The 14,422-nt window shown below is 26.9% G+C and overlaps 1 long non-coding RNA gene across 6 annotated transcripts; it reads right to left on the bottom strand.

Moving 5' to 3' along the window:
* Nucleotides 1-11,263: 11,263 nt before the first annotated feature.
* On the bottom strand, nt 11,264-14,160 carry LOC139866750 (uncharacterized). Of its 6 annotated transcripts, none has more exons than XR_011765595.1 (5): nt 13,966-14,160; nt 13,388-13,430; nt 13,201-13,290; nt 11,692-12,657; nt 11,264-11,612 (listed from the first exon to the last, which is right to left on the bottom strand). It is a non-coding gene; the product is annotated as an uncharacterized lncRNA (long non-coding RNA). The 6 variants fall into 6 exon arrangements; XR_011765594.1 differs by having other exon boundaries at nt 11,738-12,657; XR_011765597.1 differs by having other exon boundaries at nt 11,264-12,217; nt 12,601-12,657.
* Nucleotides 14,161-14,422: the final 262 nt, after the last annotated feature.

The raw sequence follows: 14,422 nt of genomic DNA, 5'->3' as shown, positions 1-14,422 counted from the left end.
TCATTGAACAAGTGCAAGGTTGGCCTCGGATTCACGAACCTAAATTAATTATATATATTTATGTGTTGGTCAATATTTGTCTAACAAATTAGGTCAAGTCATAGTGTACCACAATCCTAATGCTCGAGACTAATATGCAAAAGTCAACAAAAGTAAATTTGACTCAAAATAATTTCCAAAAATCTATACATGATTAATATATAGTTTAAATATTGTCGTTTTATATTTTTAAATATTTTTAAAAGATTTATTAGAGTAAATAATATAATTTATTTATTAATAAATAAAATTTTATATTATATTTATATAATAAAATATACTTTTATATATATTAAGTAATAAAATTTATAGGGTTCATTTAATATTATAAAGATAATATGATAGGTATTATTAAAGTAAGTTATTACACGTAGTAAAATATGTTTGTATCAAATATTTATTTGATAAAATAATATCTATAATGATAGTAAGTAAAAGTTGTATTATTTTGTAATAATAATTATTGTTATAAAAATATCAATATTTATAATTACTAAGATGACATTATGATAAAACGATAATTCTAATTATGATAACTTTAATATTTACGATAATTTTTAATATTATCTTTAAAATAATAATAATAATGATATTTTATAGTAACAATGACATTTCTATTAAAATGATAATTTTTGTTAAAATGATAGTTTTAATACTAACGATAATTTTAATAATAATAGTAATGATAAAAATAATAAGAACGATAATTTTATCTAAATCAATATCTTATAATATTTTAATTTCATCATGATACTCTTACCCATTATTTCCTAATCGTTTCGTTTAATAGCTTTTAATCGTCTTTTATATCGTGTTCGTAATAATGACAATAATAGTAATCAAAATAATTAGGTGTTACAAATATTTGTTTTAATTACACTAATATTAATAATGATAGTTACTATAACATTATTAACGATAATACTAATAATTATCTTAATGATAATATAGTAATAATAATAATAACAATAACAATAACCATTTTTAAATAATGATATATATATATTAATAATGATAATAATAATAATAATAATACCAATAATAATAATAATAATAATAATTGGATAATAATAATAATACTAATTATAACTTTAACGATAATAACGATAGTAATAATAAAAAAAAATAACAATTTTTAATGATAAATCCTTTTATTGATAAAGATAATAATAATAATGATAAGATAAAACTAGAACGACGATAATAACGACGATAATAATAATCATTTTTAATAATAATACAAAAATTCGATGGACTATAACTTCAAATCCGTTCATCGAAATCATTCGATATCTAAATGAAAAGTTCTTAATTTTTCGCTAGCTTTCCAACGACATGCATATCTTATACCTTATCTCAGTTGCATATATAACTAATTTAGGATTCAACATAACCTAACTAAAGGCAATATCAAAAGTACAAACATGCATAATCCTATATACTCGAGCACTAGTCAGGGATACACTATTAGTATGTAAAAGTTAAATTATGAGTACTCACGTATCAATATTGAGATTCAATATTGCAGGAAAGGTACGTAGACGCAACGGAGATGATAAACACTATATTGATCTCACGAGCATACCCATGAACCATACCCAATCACCTCCATAGCTATAACCCATAATTTCCTTAATCCAATCCCACTCGAAAAACAATTTCGAAATCACTAGGACAGCACTCTGACATAATATTTTATGTATACTAATAATATCTTGAAATAATACGGAGTAAATATATATATGTAAATCGATTGAGAGAGTTTAGAGAAAAATATTTTCAAGTTTCTTATGAAATAATGAAACCTATTGAATTCTATTTATAATAGATTTTTAAATTATTAAAGTGAATTATTAAAGTATGAATTATTAAAGTGAATTATTAAAGTATGAATTATTAAAGTGAATTATTAAAGTATGAATTATTAAAGTGAATTATTAAAGTATGAATTATTAAAGTGAATTATTAAAGTATGAATTATTAAAGTGAATTATTAAAGTATGAATTATTAAAGTGAATTATTAAAGTTAAAGTAAAGTAAAAATAAAGTAAAGGTAAAGTTTAAGTATAGTAAAAGTATAAAACTATGTACGTATAATACGCGTATAAATATATATAATATTAATTTAAATCGTTATATATATTTAATAAAATAAAATATAAATATCGTTATCTTTATCATACTGGTTAAGTAATGAGTTGTCAAAAGTGGTTCTAGATATTTATAAAAGTTATATACGTTTTAATAATAAAGTTCTTTTTAAACTGAAAACGTTTTTGTACGTTTGAAACTAAATCAAATAAATATAATAATTTTGTTTTCCAAAACCAAATATATTTTTAAGAATCATTTTGTTTAAAGGTTAAAATAATGGAAATCGTTATATCATAAAATGTTTTAGAAAAGTAGAATCATATATATTCATAATAGGTTTCAAGTTTTTAAATTACAGTTTGTTGGTGAAGCATGGGATAAAGTTCAAAGGTTAAATAAACGTATGAAATCATCTTAATGAAAAATGTCGAGTTACATAACTTGTCGATATCCAACATCTAAGTTATTTACACTTCACGTTCTTACTTATAAATCACTTTACCATTTTCCGAATGTTGTCAAAAAGAATAAATTTCTTAAATCACAGTGGACCTCATAACATAGACCCGTAATCATATCATAATGTATCTGATAAATCAATCATTTGATATTATCTTCTAATTCCATCGATAAACATATTGAAACAAATACGTTCATGTAAAGTATTATACGTTTAATACTTTATTAATATTCTCAAGTTATAATATATATATATATATATATATATATATATATATATATATATATATATACATATTTATTTATATATAACGGTTCGTGAATCGTCAGAATTTGGTCGAGGTTATAATGAATGTATGAACACAATTTAAAATTCTTGAGATTTAACTTAACAAACTTTGCTTATCGTGTCAGAATAATATAAAGATAAAGTTTAAATTTGGTTGGAAATTTCCGGGTTGTCACAGATAAGGTATATGATATGCATGTCATTGGAAAGCTGGTAAAAAATTAATAACTTTTCATTTAGAACTCGTGTGATTTCGATGAATGGATTAAAAGATATAGTCAACTGAATTATTATTACTTTTAGTATATTTATTGTTAAAATGATTATTATTACTATCGTCGTTATTATTGTCGTTATAATTACTATCTAATTATTATTATTATTATTATTATTATTATTATTATTATTATTATTATTATTATTATTATTATTATTATTATTATTATTATCATTATCGTTATTAATAAAATATATTATCATTAAAAATTGTTATTTTTATTATTATTACTATCGTTATTATCGTTAAAGTTATAATTAGTATTATTATCATTATTATTATTATCATTAAAATAGTTATTAGTATTATCATTATCATAATATTTATTATTATTAGTATTACTATAATTAAAACTAATATTATTAACATCTAATTATTATGATTACTATTATTATCATTATTATGAAAGCGATATAAAAGACGACTAAAAGCTATTAACAAATTAATTAGGAAATAATGAGTATAAGTATCATGATGAAATTAAAATATTGAAAGGCATTGATTTAGATAAAAATATCATTTTCATTATTTTTACTATTAAAAGTATTATTAATATTAAAACTATCATCTTACTAAGATCATCATTTTTAACAGAAATATCATTGTTATTATAAGATATCATTATTATTATCATTTAGTATTATTATTAATTATCATTTTGAATAGAATTATTATCTTTATAAAATATTATTATTATTACTGTTAATATTAAAAAGTATCGTTACTATTATCATGAATAAAATTATCATTTATCATACTTAATATCATTTTTAGTAAATATAATTATTGTTATTTTTATTAGTAGAATAATGATAATTATTATTATTATTACAAAATAATACAACTTTTACTCATTATTATTACTATCAATATTATTTTATCAAATAAATATATAATACATAGACATTTTTACCAAACGTAATATAATTACATTAATATTACATATCACTATATTTTTATGATATTAAGTGAACTTTATAAATTTTATTATTTAAGATATATAAAAGTATATTTTTATCATATATAAATTGTAATATAAATTTTTATTATTAATAAATGACTTATATTATTTTCTCTAATAAAATCTGATAAATATATTTAAATATATAAAACGATTATTTAAATTTCATATTGAACATGTATGGCCTTGTAAATCATTTTGGGTCAAATCGACTTTTGTTGACTTTTACATATCGATCTCGAGCATTAGGATTGTGATACACTACGACCTGTCCTAAATTGTTAGACAGTTATTGACCATATATATATATATATATATATATATATATATATATATATATATATATATATATATATGGGAGATGATTCTCACACACATTTTTTTGATCCTCACACACCAATTGAGTATTATTAGAAGAGTAAAAGGTTAAAATAGGTGTGTGAGGATCAAAAAGTGTGTGTGAGAATCATCCCATATATATATATATATATATATATATATATATATATATATATATATATATATATATATATATATATATATATATATATATAAATATAATTAATATAGGTTCGTGAATTCAAGGCCAACCTTGCACTTGTTCAATGACGCCATATGTATTTTTACTACAAAATACAGTATTGTGAGTTTCATTACTCCCCTTTTAAATGCTTTTGTAATATATATTTCTGGGACTGAAAATACATGCACTTTTATAAATGTTTGACGAAATAGACACAAGTAATCGAAACTACATTCTATGGTTGAATTGTTATACCGGATATCGCCCTTGTTGAACTTGGTAGCCTAAGAATTGGTGTTTATTATAATTGCCACCAATTGACGCGAATCCTAAAGATAGATCTATGGGCCTTGACAAGCCCCAGTCAGAGAATTTGAACTGCTTTAGTACTTCGATGTTTATATGTTTGGGGATATTCTAGATGCATTTTGTTAATGTCGGTTACCAGGTGTTCAATCCATATGAATGAATTTTAAACACTTACGAGTGTATGATTATTGATTAAATGAAATCTTGTGGTCTATTAAAATTATAGAAATGATTGATTACGATAAACTAATGAACTCACCAACCTTTTGGTTGACACTTGAAAGCATGTTTATTCTCAGGTTTGAAAGAAATCTTTCGCTGTGCATTTGCTTATTTTAGAGATATTACTTGGAGTCATTCATGGCATATTTCAAAAGACGTTGCATTCAAGTCATTGAGTTCAATAAAGATTATTACTAAAGTAAATGACAGATTAGGTCATTTATAGTTTGGATGTTATGGAATGGTATGCATGCCTGTCAACTTTCGATGAAATGAAAGTCTGTGTTTTAAAAATGAATGCAATGTTTGTAAAATTTATTATATAGAGGTCAAATACCTCGCAATGTAACCATATGTTATTGTATTCGTTCTTATGGATTTGGACGGTTCGTCTCAATATAAAAGCCTAAATATCGGTATCTGAAACTGCTACAAGCCTACAACTCTTGATTTTGATAGTTTCCTGAAATTGTTGCCGGCTACCCAACGTTCACAGCAATTTCGCAGGCTGATGGATTCTGAGAATTTTGGATACTTTGGGCCAAAATTGGGCCTATGGTTAATGGGCTGGACCTACTATTCTCGAGAGTTGGAAAGAAATCCCACATTCATAATAGGACCAGTAAAGAAAAACGTGGCTGGACACTTTTGGAGGCTCCAATACGAAGGTTATGTGTGCAAAGAGTGCCCTGTATGATTGTTCTATTAGAAAATCCTTATTTTAATTCTTTCGATAGTTAATTTAATAGTTTAGGTTTAGCTTAGTATATTATTTTCTTGCTCTCTGGAGGCTGACGTAATTGGAGACCAGAAGTCTTAAACCTTGAGGGATTTTGGCTATTTTTGTTCAAGTCTCAGCAATTGGTTCATTCTCTTTTCATTCTCTTTTTAGTAAAATGATTAATCTTTTTATTACATAGTACGTAGTTCCTAAACCCTAAACTCTATACCATTAACCATCCCTAAACCTTAAACCCTACACTCACCCTAAATCTTAAACCAATTCTAAATCCTAAACCCCAAACCATCCCTAAATACTACACCCTACACAACCCTAAACACTAAACCCTATACCATATATCCAGGGTTTATGGTTTATCAATTAGGGTTTAGAAATGAGTTTTTAGTAATTAGAGTTTATGGTTTTACTTTCCCTAAACCCTAAACCCTAAATCTTAAACCCTCAACCAATCCTAAACCCTAATCAAATCCTAAACCTTAAACCCCAAACCAACCATAAACCCTAAACCCTAAGCACTAAACCCTAAATCCTAAACCCCAAACCCTAAATTAACCCTAAACCCTAAACCAACCCTAAACCCTAAACCATATACCCTATTTCCAGGGTTTAGCAATTAGGGTTTAGAAATTAGTGTTTAGAAATTGGGGTTTAGAAATTAGGATTTATGGTTTTGGTTTCCTTAAAACCTAACCCAAAACCCTAAACACTAAACCCTAAACCCTTAACCAACCATAAACCCCAAACTCTAAATCAACCCCAAACCCTAATCCCTAAACCAACCTTAAACCCCAAACCCTATATCCAGGGTTTAGCAATTATGGTTTAGAAATTGGGGTTTAGAAATTGTTGTTTATGGTTTTAGTTTCCCTAAAACCAAATGGAAAGTTTAAATATAGTGTTTAGGGTTTAGGATTTAGTGTGTAGGATTTAGAGTTTATGGTTTAGGGTTTAGAGTTTAGGGTATATGGTTTAGGGTTTAATGTTTGAAATTTAGGTAAGAATGTATGTGGTTCAATTTTTCTTTCGTTAGTTAAGCCTACTTTTTCTAAAAAGGATTGGGGTTTAAAGTTTAGAGTTTAGTGTACCAATAATAAATAAGGTAAATAAATAGTTTTGTGTATTTTCCTGTAGCATATCAGTTGAACGTAATCCACCAATCCAAATTATACACCATTGAGTAGGACACATCCAAGTACCATATGTAATACTAAAGACATCAAATTTAGTAGCAAATTTTTGTATATTAAATCAGCTATAGAAATGTGATAATATGTTTTCGATAATCGGTAGAATGTCGTCTTCAATGAATTCTCCAATTAATCTTCTACGTAGTTGTAATATACGTTGGTGATGTTCAGCAAACCAATCACTATACTTTTTGCTAAAGTTAATCGGATCTTCATGTGATATTTAAACAAAAGCTTATAAGGTATACATAGTATTTTTTTTTTTTTTATAAAAGATCGAAGTATATAAATTATATTAAATTAAGATGTACCACGATTGAGGTCTTGGTTCCTGGCAATATGTAAATGTGATATAATACTTTAGCAATGTAATTGTAAATGGATTGAGAATTGAAAGTCATAAATTCACATATTTTCTATTTTTTGGTAAACATGTATTAAAAAGGTACCTTTTGTAATAGTTCATTTTTTAGTTGTATTTCCCTGTTCAGTTGTATAACGTTTTTTCCATCTTAGTGAAGTGCGTCTACAATAAAAAATATAATTGTACGTTAATTATAACAGTTTGATATTAACAATTACTATTATCATTCTAACAATTGAAACCTGTTTTTTTTTTTTTTTTGTTTTTTTTTTGCGATGTTTCATAACTGCTTCTCTATTCTTTGCTTTTTTCTTTTATTTCTGCAAATTTTAAAAAAATAAAGAACATATTACTTATATTTGAGTCATGTAAATGTAATTAGAATAAATTATTTCAATTTTTGTAATCTCATACAGTACTTTATAAGTAAATAAAACATATTATTAATGCTTTTGTTCTTTCAAAACTTTTACCAGAGTAAATATTGTACATATATTTGTGGCCTCCTACATATTATGTACTAATACTCCTCCTACCGATCTTAATTTCCTACCGGCAATTCAACTAACGTATTTTTTGTACAATAATTCATATATACACAAGATATGTAGTATTTTCAATGTAATTGATCGGCACTGTGAAGGTTACTATGTCTCCGACTACTATCAAGTAGACACTAATGGTATGTCAATATGAATTCAAACCTAATAAATATTATATGTACACAGTTGAATATATCAGACTTATAATATTAATAACATAGCTGAAATTGTTTAATATTAGGTTTTGGTTATGTATACTGTCTTTTAGGAGTAATTGAATTAAATAAGCATAAGATGATACCTTTTCTTAAAGTTGTTCCATAGATGTGTTCGAATTAAGTTTTGATGTATGGTTTTTAATAGGCAGCATGAATGAGATGATTGTTTTTCTCCATAGGCTTCTTTAATATATAATTAACAACCCAATATGTTGTTAAAGTTTTCAGGAGTAAATTAGGTTATACTGTCGTATAATTGAGTATAGATATGTATTTATAATTTGAAATTCTTTTTTTTTAGAATTTCATATTTTTTATATAAAATAAAATTATGTAACCCGTAATCAATTAGAAAATAAAGGCTTTTGGCCCATTTATATTAATTCTGTTTCCTACAAATTATAACCTGCAATCTTATTTTTTTATGGCCTCCTGTTTGACAATTAAATCATTCTTGGATTGATTTCTTCAATCACTGACGATATATTCTTCCACAAGTGGACAATGTTAATTTAAGGTATGTATGTTCATGTTCATATTTTGTTTGTTAGGTAGTTGTTGAGTAGGTTTCTTTTACATTTTTGTGTTTTTAAGGTTGCAGAGCCATTACAGTAGCATGTTTTAACAATAACATAATAAAAAACTCGTAACAGTTGAAGTTTGTTATTGATTTTAACAGATGAATTATTTAATACTATATGAACTCTTGTAGACGAAATTCTTTATGATTATATTGATAGACTTTTATTATTATATATGTCTTATTAAAAAATTTGAAATGTATATATTGTTTCTACAGGTAGATACAGAAAAGATTTAATGTCTTCATTTGATTCCAAGATGCCTTCGCCTTCGTTCATTCATGTAATTCCCAGTCCTGTTAATCAAGAATTGGTATTGCGATTCCTCAATATATTAGTTTTTACTTTCTTTTTATACTAAACTTATTTTTAATATCAACTATAAGATTATTAATCTTTATGGCTTTCTTTCTTTCTTTTGTGTAATTTAATTTGAGATCAAGTTGAATCTTTATGCGTATCTAAACCCCCAAACCCTAACCTGTAAACCTTAAATCCTAAACACTAAACCCTAAACCCTATACAATAAACTCTAAACTCTAAACCTATATCTAAACCCTAAACCAACTTTAAACCCCAAACCACCAACCCTTTACCCAACACACTAAGTCCTAGACTCTAAACTCTAAACCCTAAACTATATACTCGAAACCTTAAACCTTAAATTCTAAAATCTAAACCCTGAACTCTAAACCATATACCCTAAACCCTATACACTAAATCATAAATCCTAAACCCTATACACTAAACCCTAAACCTTATATCTATATTCTAAACATAAATTGTAAAAACTAAATTCTAAGCCCTAAACCTTATACCCTAAACTCTAAACCATAAATTTTAAAATCTAAACCTTAAAGTCTAAACTATAAACCCTAAACACTAAACACTAAACCCTATACACTAAACTCTAAATCTTAAACCCTATATCTAAACCCTAAACCCTAAATCAACCCTAAACCAATAACCCTTAACCCTACACACTAAATCCCAAACCCTAAACCATATACCCTAAATCCTAAAGCCTAAACCCTAAACTCAAAACCATAAATTCTAAAATCTAAACCATAAACCCTAAACTCTAAAACCTAAACCCTATACACTAAACCCTAGATCTTAAGCCTAAACACCAAGCCCCAAACCATAAATCATAAAACCCTAAACCCTAAACTCTTTACCATAAATTCTAAAAACTAAACACTAAACCCTATACACTAAACTCTAAATTCTAAACCCTATATCTAAACCCTAAACCCTAAATCAACCCTAAACCCTAAACCAACAACCCTTAACCCTACACACTAAATCCCAAACCCTAAACCCTAAACCATATACCCTAAAGCTTAAAGCCTAAACCCTAAACTCTAAACCATAAATTCTAAAATCTCAACCATAAACCCTAAACTCTAAAACCTAAACCCTATACACTAAACCCTAAACCCTAAACACCAAGCCCCGAACCATAAACCATAAAACCCTAAACTCTTTACCATAAATTCTAAAATCTAAACACTAAACTCAAAAGCCTAAACTCTAAACCCTAAACCCTTAACACTAAACCATAAACCCTAAACATTAAAGCGTAAACCGTATACACTAAACTCTAAACCCTAAAGCATAAATTCTAAAATATTAACCCTAAATCCTAAACTGTAAACCATAAACCGTAAACCCTAAATAGAAATTCCTAAACTTTAAACCATTAACTCTCAACGTTAATCCTTTTTATCCATTAAGCTTATATTAGTTATCAAAATGAATTTAGATTGTATTATAAGTATATATAATTAGAGATGTACAAAATATATTCAATGGATATTTAACCATAGAACATTTACATCTCAGTCAAATACATCTCAAGATTTTCTTATAAACAACATTCTCGGTGGTATTTGAATCATCTCATTGTCGTCCAATATGATTGATTTTAATCCGTTTAAAGACCCGTGATTTCGCGGATCTTATTGAATTATGATATTTTAAGAAAATTTTCAACCATTATTACATAAATTAACAATATAACATTTTAAATTTTAATTTTAAAATGTATAAAAATAGAAATATTTTTTTTTTCAAAATAAAGTAACATATTTGAATTCGAAAGTAGTACTAATCATTTGTTCGTATCTGCTAATACGTTCGACCTACAAAGTTGCAAACGGTGATAATGCAACTTTTTTATATTCCGACGTATGATGAAACAAGCCGTGCGAAACAAATAATGAACCAAAAACAAGACCATCATAAAAGTTCTAAAAATAATAATATATGCATAAATAATTGTAAATAAAGAATTCGTAATCGTTACAGTCAGAACAGGTTGGATATATTATTTGCCTGACGAGAATGATAATATGTGGTTAGAATGTTAAACCCGCACATTTGTAGGATTATAATGTTAAATATTATTTAGATGAAATACATATTTTAACTAATTGATATTAATATGGTTAGATTTACATTTTAGATGAATATTTATATCATGTATACAGCAATCCAAAGGAATAAAAAATTAATCAACCTACGTTCTATCAATGTAGATTTGACAATATGGTTATAGACACAAAGGAGACGTGGTATTTTTTTTTTTTTGTGATACGTGTGCTTCTTCTCGCAAAGAAATGACCCCGATGTCTTCACTTTTGACCAAATACATAGCTGGACAAACCATATAACATAAACCCGATATTCTATAAAAATAACATGATACCATAATTGCCACAAAGAAGCTCAGATGGAGAAGTTTATAATCATCTACTTGAATGTGCACTTCACCAAGCAAAAGCTTGTTATAAAGCGTATCCCTGGATGGTTATGAAGAGTTATGGCGTCATTTGCAGTCATAAGGAAAATACATAGCTTCAAAACCAAACAAACAATTACCGTATTTATGATAATAGTTGAATAAGAAAGTTGTTTCCATGATTACCAAGGGAAGTTTCTTTTCGATGCTCACACAATGAAGTGGTCCTTAATTTGTCAACGATAAAGTTGCACCAAAAGAAAAAGAGCTAAGAAGGCCAATGTAAGAGTTCATGAAAGAGCTAGTGGACCAAGGCTTGAAAGATTTCATATAAATGACAGTGATAACCTATGAAATTTGGTGAAGGAAAACATGCTCAAAATGGCATGTGTGTTACAAAGCCAATGAGTAGCCTTTTGGGTTCAAGGCAAAGACAAATTGGCAAATTCTTTTCAAACAAGCTCTGTGAATATTAAAGGTGTATATACTTCCATTACACCATCAATATTAGTTACAGAAAGATCAGTCTCACGCTAGAATTCATTATAAATGTGTCTATTTTATGGCATTAGATACGTACCATTTTGATGGTCTCTGATTCATTGTCATGAACAACTCCAAGTCTTGGTTCCTGATTTCCATCTCTATTCCATTCCCTACTAATCACTTTTGAATGTTAAATATTCAAAACGCAATTCAATTCCATTCCCACCATGTAAATCATTATAAATAACATGTATTTTAAGACATTTTAAGATTATGTAAATGTGGCACTTTTGACCCACTTAAGAATAAAGGTTAAATTTGGGTTATATCATATTTCTAGCATGCCAAAATAATTTGAATGAATAGAAGTAATGCCTTAAAGAAAACACTTTAACAATCCTAATGTACTTTTAATGCATATAGGCTCCTACACCACATAATTAAAACAAATGATTACATAATTGACATTAGTTTGTATTCAGATATGACATAACAAATATATCTGAAAATAGAAAGCCACTGGATTTATAAGCAAAAGGTTTATACTTGGTTCGTGTACAGACCTCATCATGAGTCTCAATGATCTTATGTTTCTGTCGCGTGTCAATCAAGCCTTTCACCTATAAAAACAAATGCAGATAGACAGAACTGAGTGAGAAAAGTCTCTTTCAAGTTTCAACAACCACTAAATACATATAAAATTAAAATATCACAAGTGATGGAACATTTAAGGGACATAATTGGTTTGTTGGTGGAAACGATAAAATGGGTATGTATAAAGGACTCCCTGATGATATATAGGTTTAACCTTCTTCACTGCGGTTATATAAGAAAGTGTTTGTGTGTCAACCCAACATAAATCGGCATTGATGTACATCAGTTATCAAGAATTATAATCTAATTATCCAAATTTATATAACCTATGATGAAGTCGTAATGCAATGAAGTCACGTACCTGTTTACAAATATTGGTATGGTTGTCATGTATGTATTATAGCAGTAGTGCAAATGACAGTTACATACCAGTTACCAATCCATAATTCTGCTGTTTCCACCAAGTGAGTCAGATAATTGGTATGTTTTTAAAATTACCGATCATTTCAGTCACTCAAGCATGAGAAAATTCAGGTTCTTAGTTACTTTAAGATCAGTCAGTCACTCACATGCAAAGTGGCAGTCACAATCGTAAATATGCTTATGAAAGGCAATAAAAATAGGTACTTTGATATCAGAAGCTATGCTTGTATCATCCTCTGACCAAAAAAATAAACACAAAATCAATTATTCAGGAGAATAAAAAAAGATTGTTGATTACAACACAAAATAAACACATTAAAAAATAGGACATACCGACGGTGTCAAGAGCACGAAGAACCAGATAAAAAATGCACACCTACAATTCAAATAAACACATTGAAAAAAAAAAAAAAAAAAAAAAAACAATTGACAAAGTACATGATATAAAATTCAAATAAAGAGTTATGCACCAAAGATCCAGACTATTATTTCCACAAACAATTTTTGGCACAAAATGAGTAATAGTGATACTGTTTTTTAAAGTAATCGTTCAAGTATACATCGAGCTGTTGACATGTAACTAACTAAATTAGTCCACTTTTTAATTAATGGTCTGGTTGTTATATTTACAGAGAAACATATTTGTACTGCAATTGCTTAAAATGGTTATAATCACTATTCCAATTCATGTGGTTAGAGTCTAATCTTCTAAAAGTCATCAACTGCAATATACAGACGTACAGTACAAATAAAGATGTTTACACGAAACATATACTGAGTATTTACAGATTTTAAACATTAACATAAATTCAATAGTTAGTGTACAAGATCAAAAACATCAACCAAATTATATAACAAACTGATCATAATTATACAAGATTTCCAGTGAACCTGTAGAAATCGATATTTACCTGTACGAATCGAAAGGGAATCGATATGAATTGGTTAACGATCAACACCCCTGAAAGATAACTGAAATCGTAGTTTAAAAAGAAAATCGAATCAAATGTAAAAACTTTATACTTACAAATGATCTGGATCCAAATCGTTTCTTGATTGATCGGCGTGGATGATTTGGTTAGGAGAGGAAGTTAGGGTTTTGTTGAATGAACGTAACCCTTGTTTGTTATTTTTCTCCCGTGTTTTTTTTTATTATTATTATTAATTATTACTTTAGATTAGGAGAGGGTATTTTAGGAATGAGTGTTTTAACAATTGATTTATTAACTAATATTTTTAATGGATGATTAAGGACCGTTGGATTAAGAGGTATTATAATGTAATTTTCTAACCTAATGATAATTAAGAGAGTTTTTAAAATATTTATTAGCTAATCAAGACTCTCTTTTAATGTATATAGAGATAGAG

The sequence above is a fragment of the Rutidosis leptorrhynchoides genome, chromosome 9 (assembly GCF_046630445.1).
Source record: "Rutidosis leptorrhynchoides isolate AG116_Rl617_1_P2 chromosome 9, CSIRO_AGI_Rlap_v1, whole genome shotgun sequence".
In the NCBI taxonomy this organism is placed as follows: Eukaryota; Viridiplantae; Streptophyta; class Magnoliopsida; order Asterales; family Asteraceae; genus Rutidosis; species Rutidosis leptorrhynchoides.
Note: the sequence above shows the minus strand (reverse complement) of the source record. Positions and strands in the feature narration are given on the sequence as shown.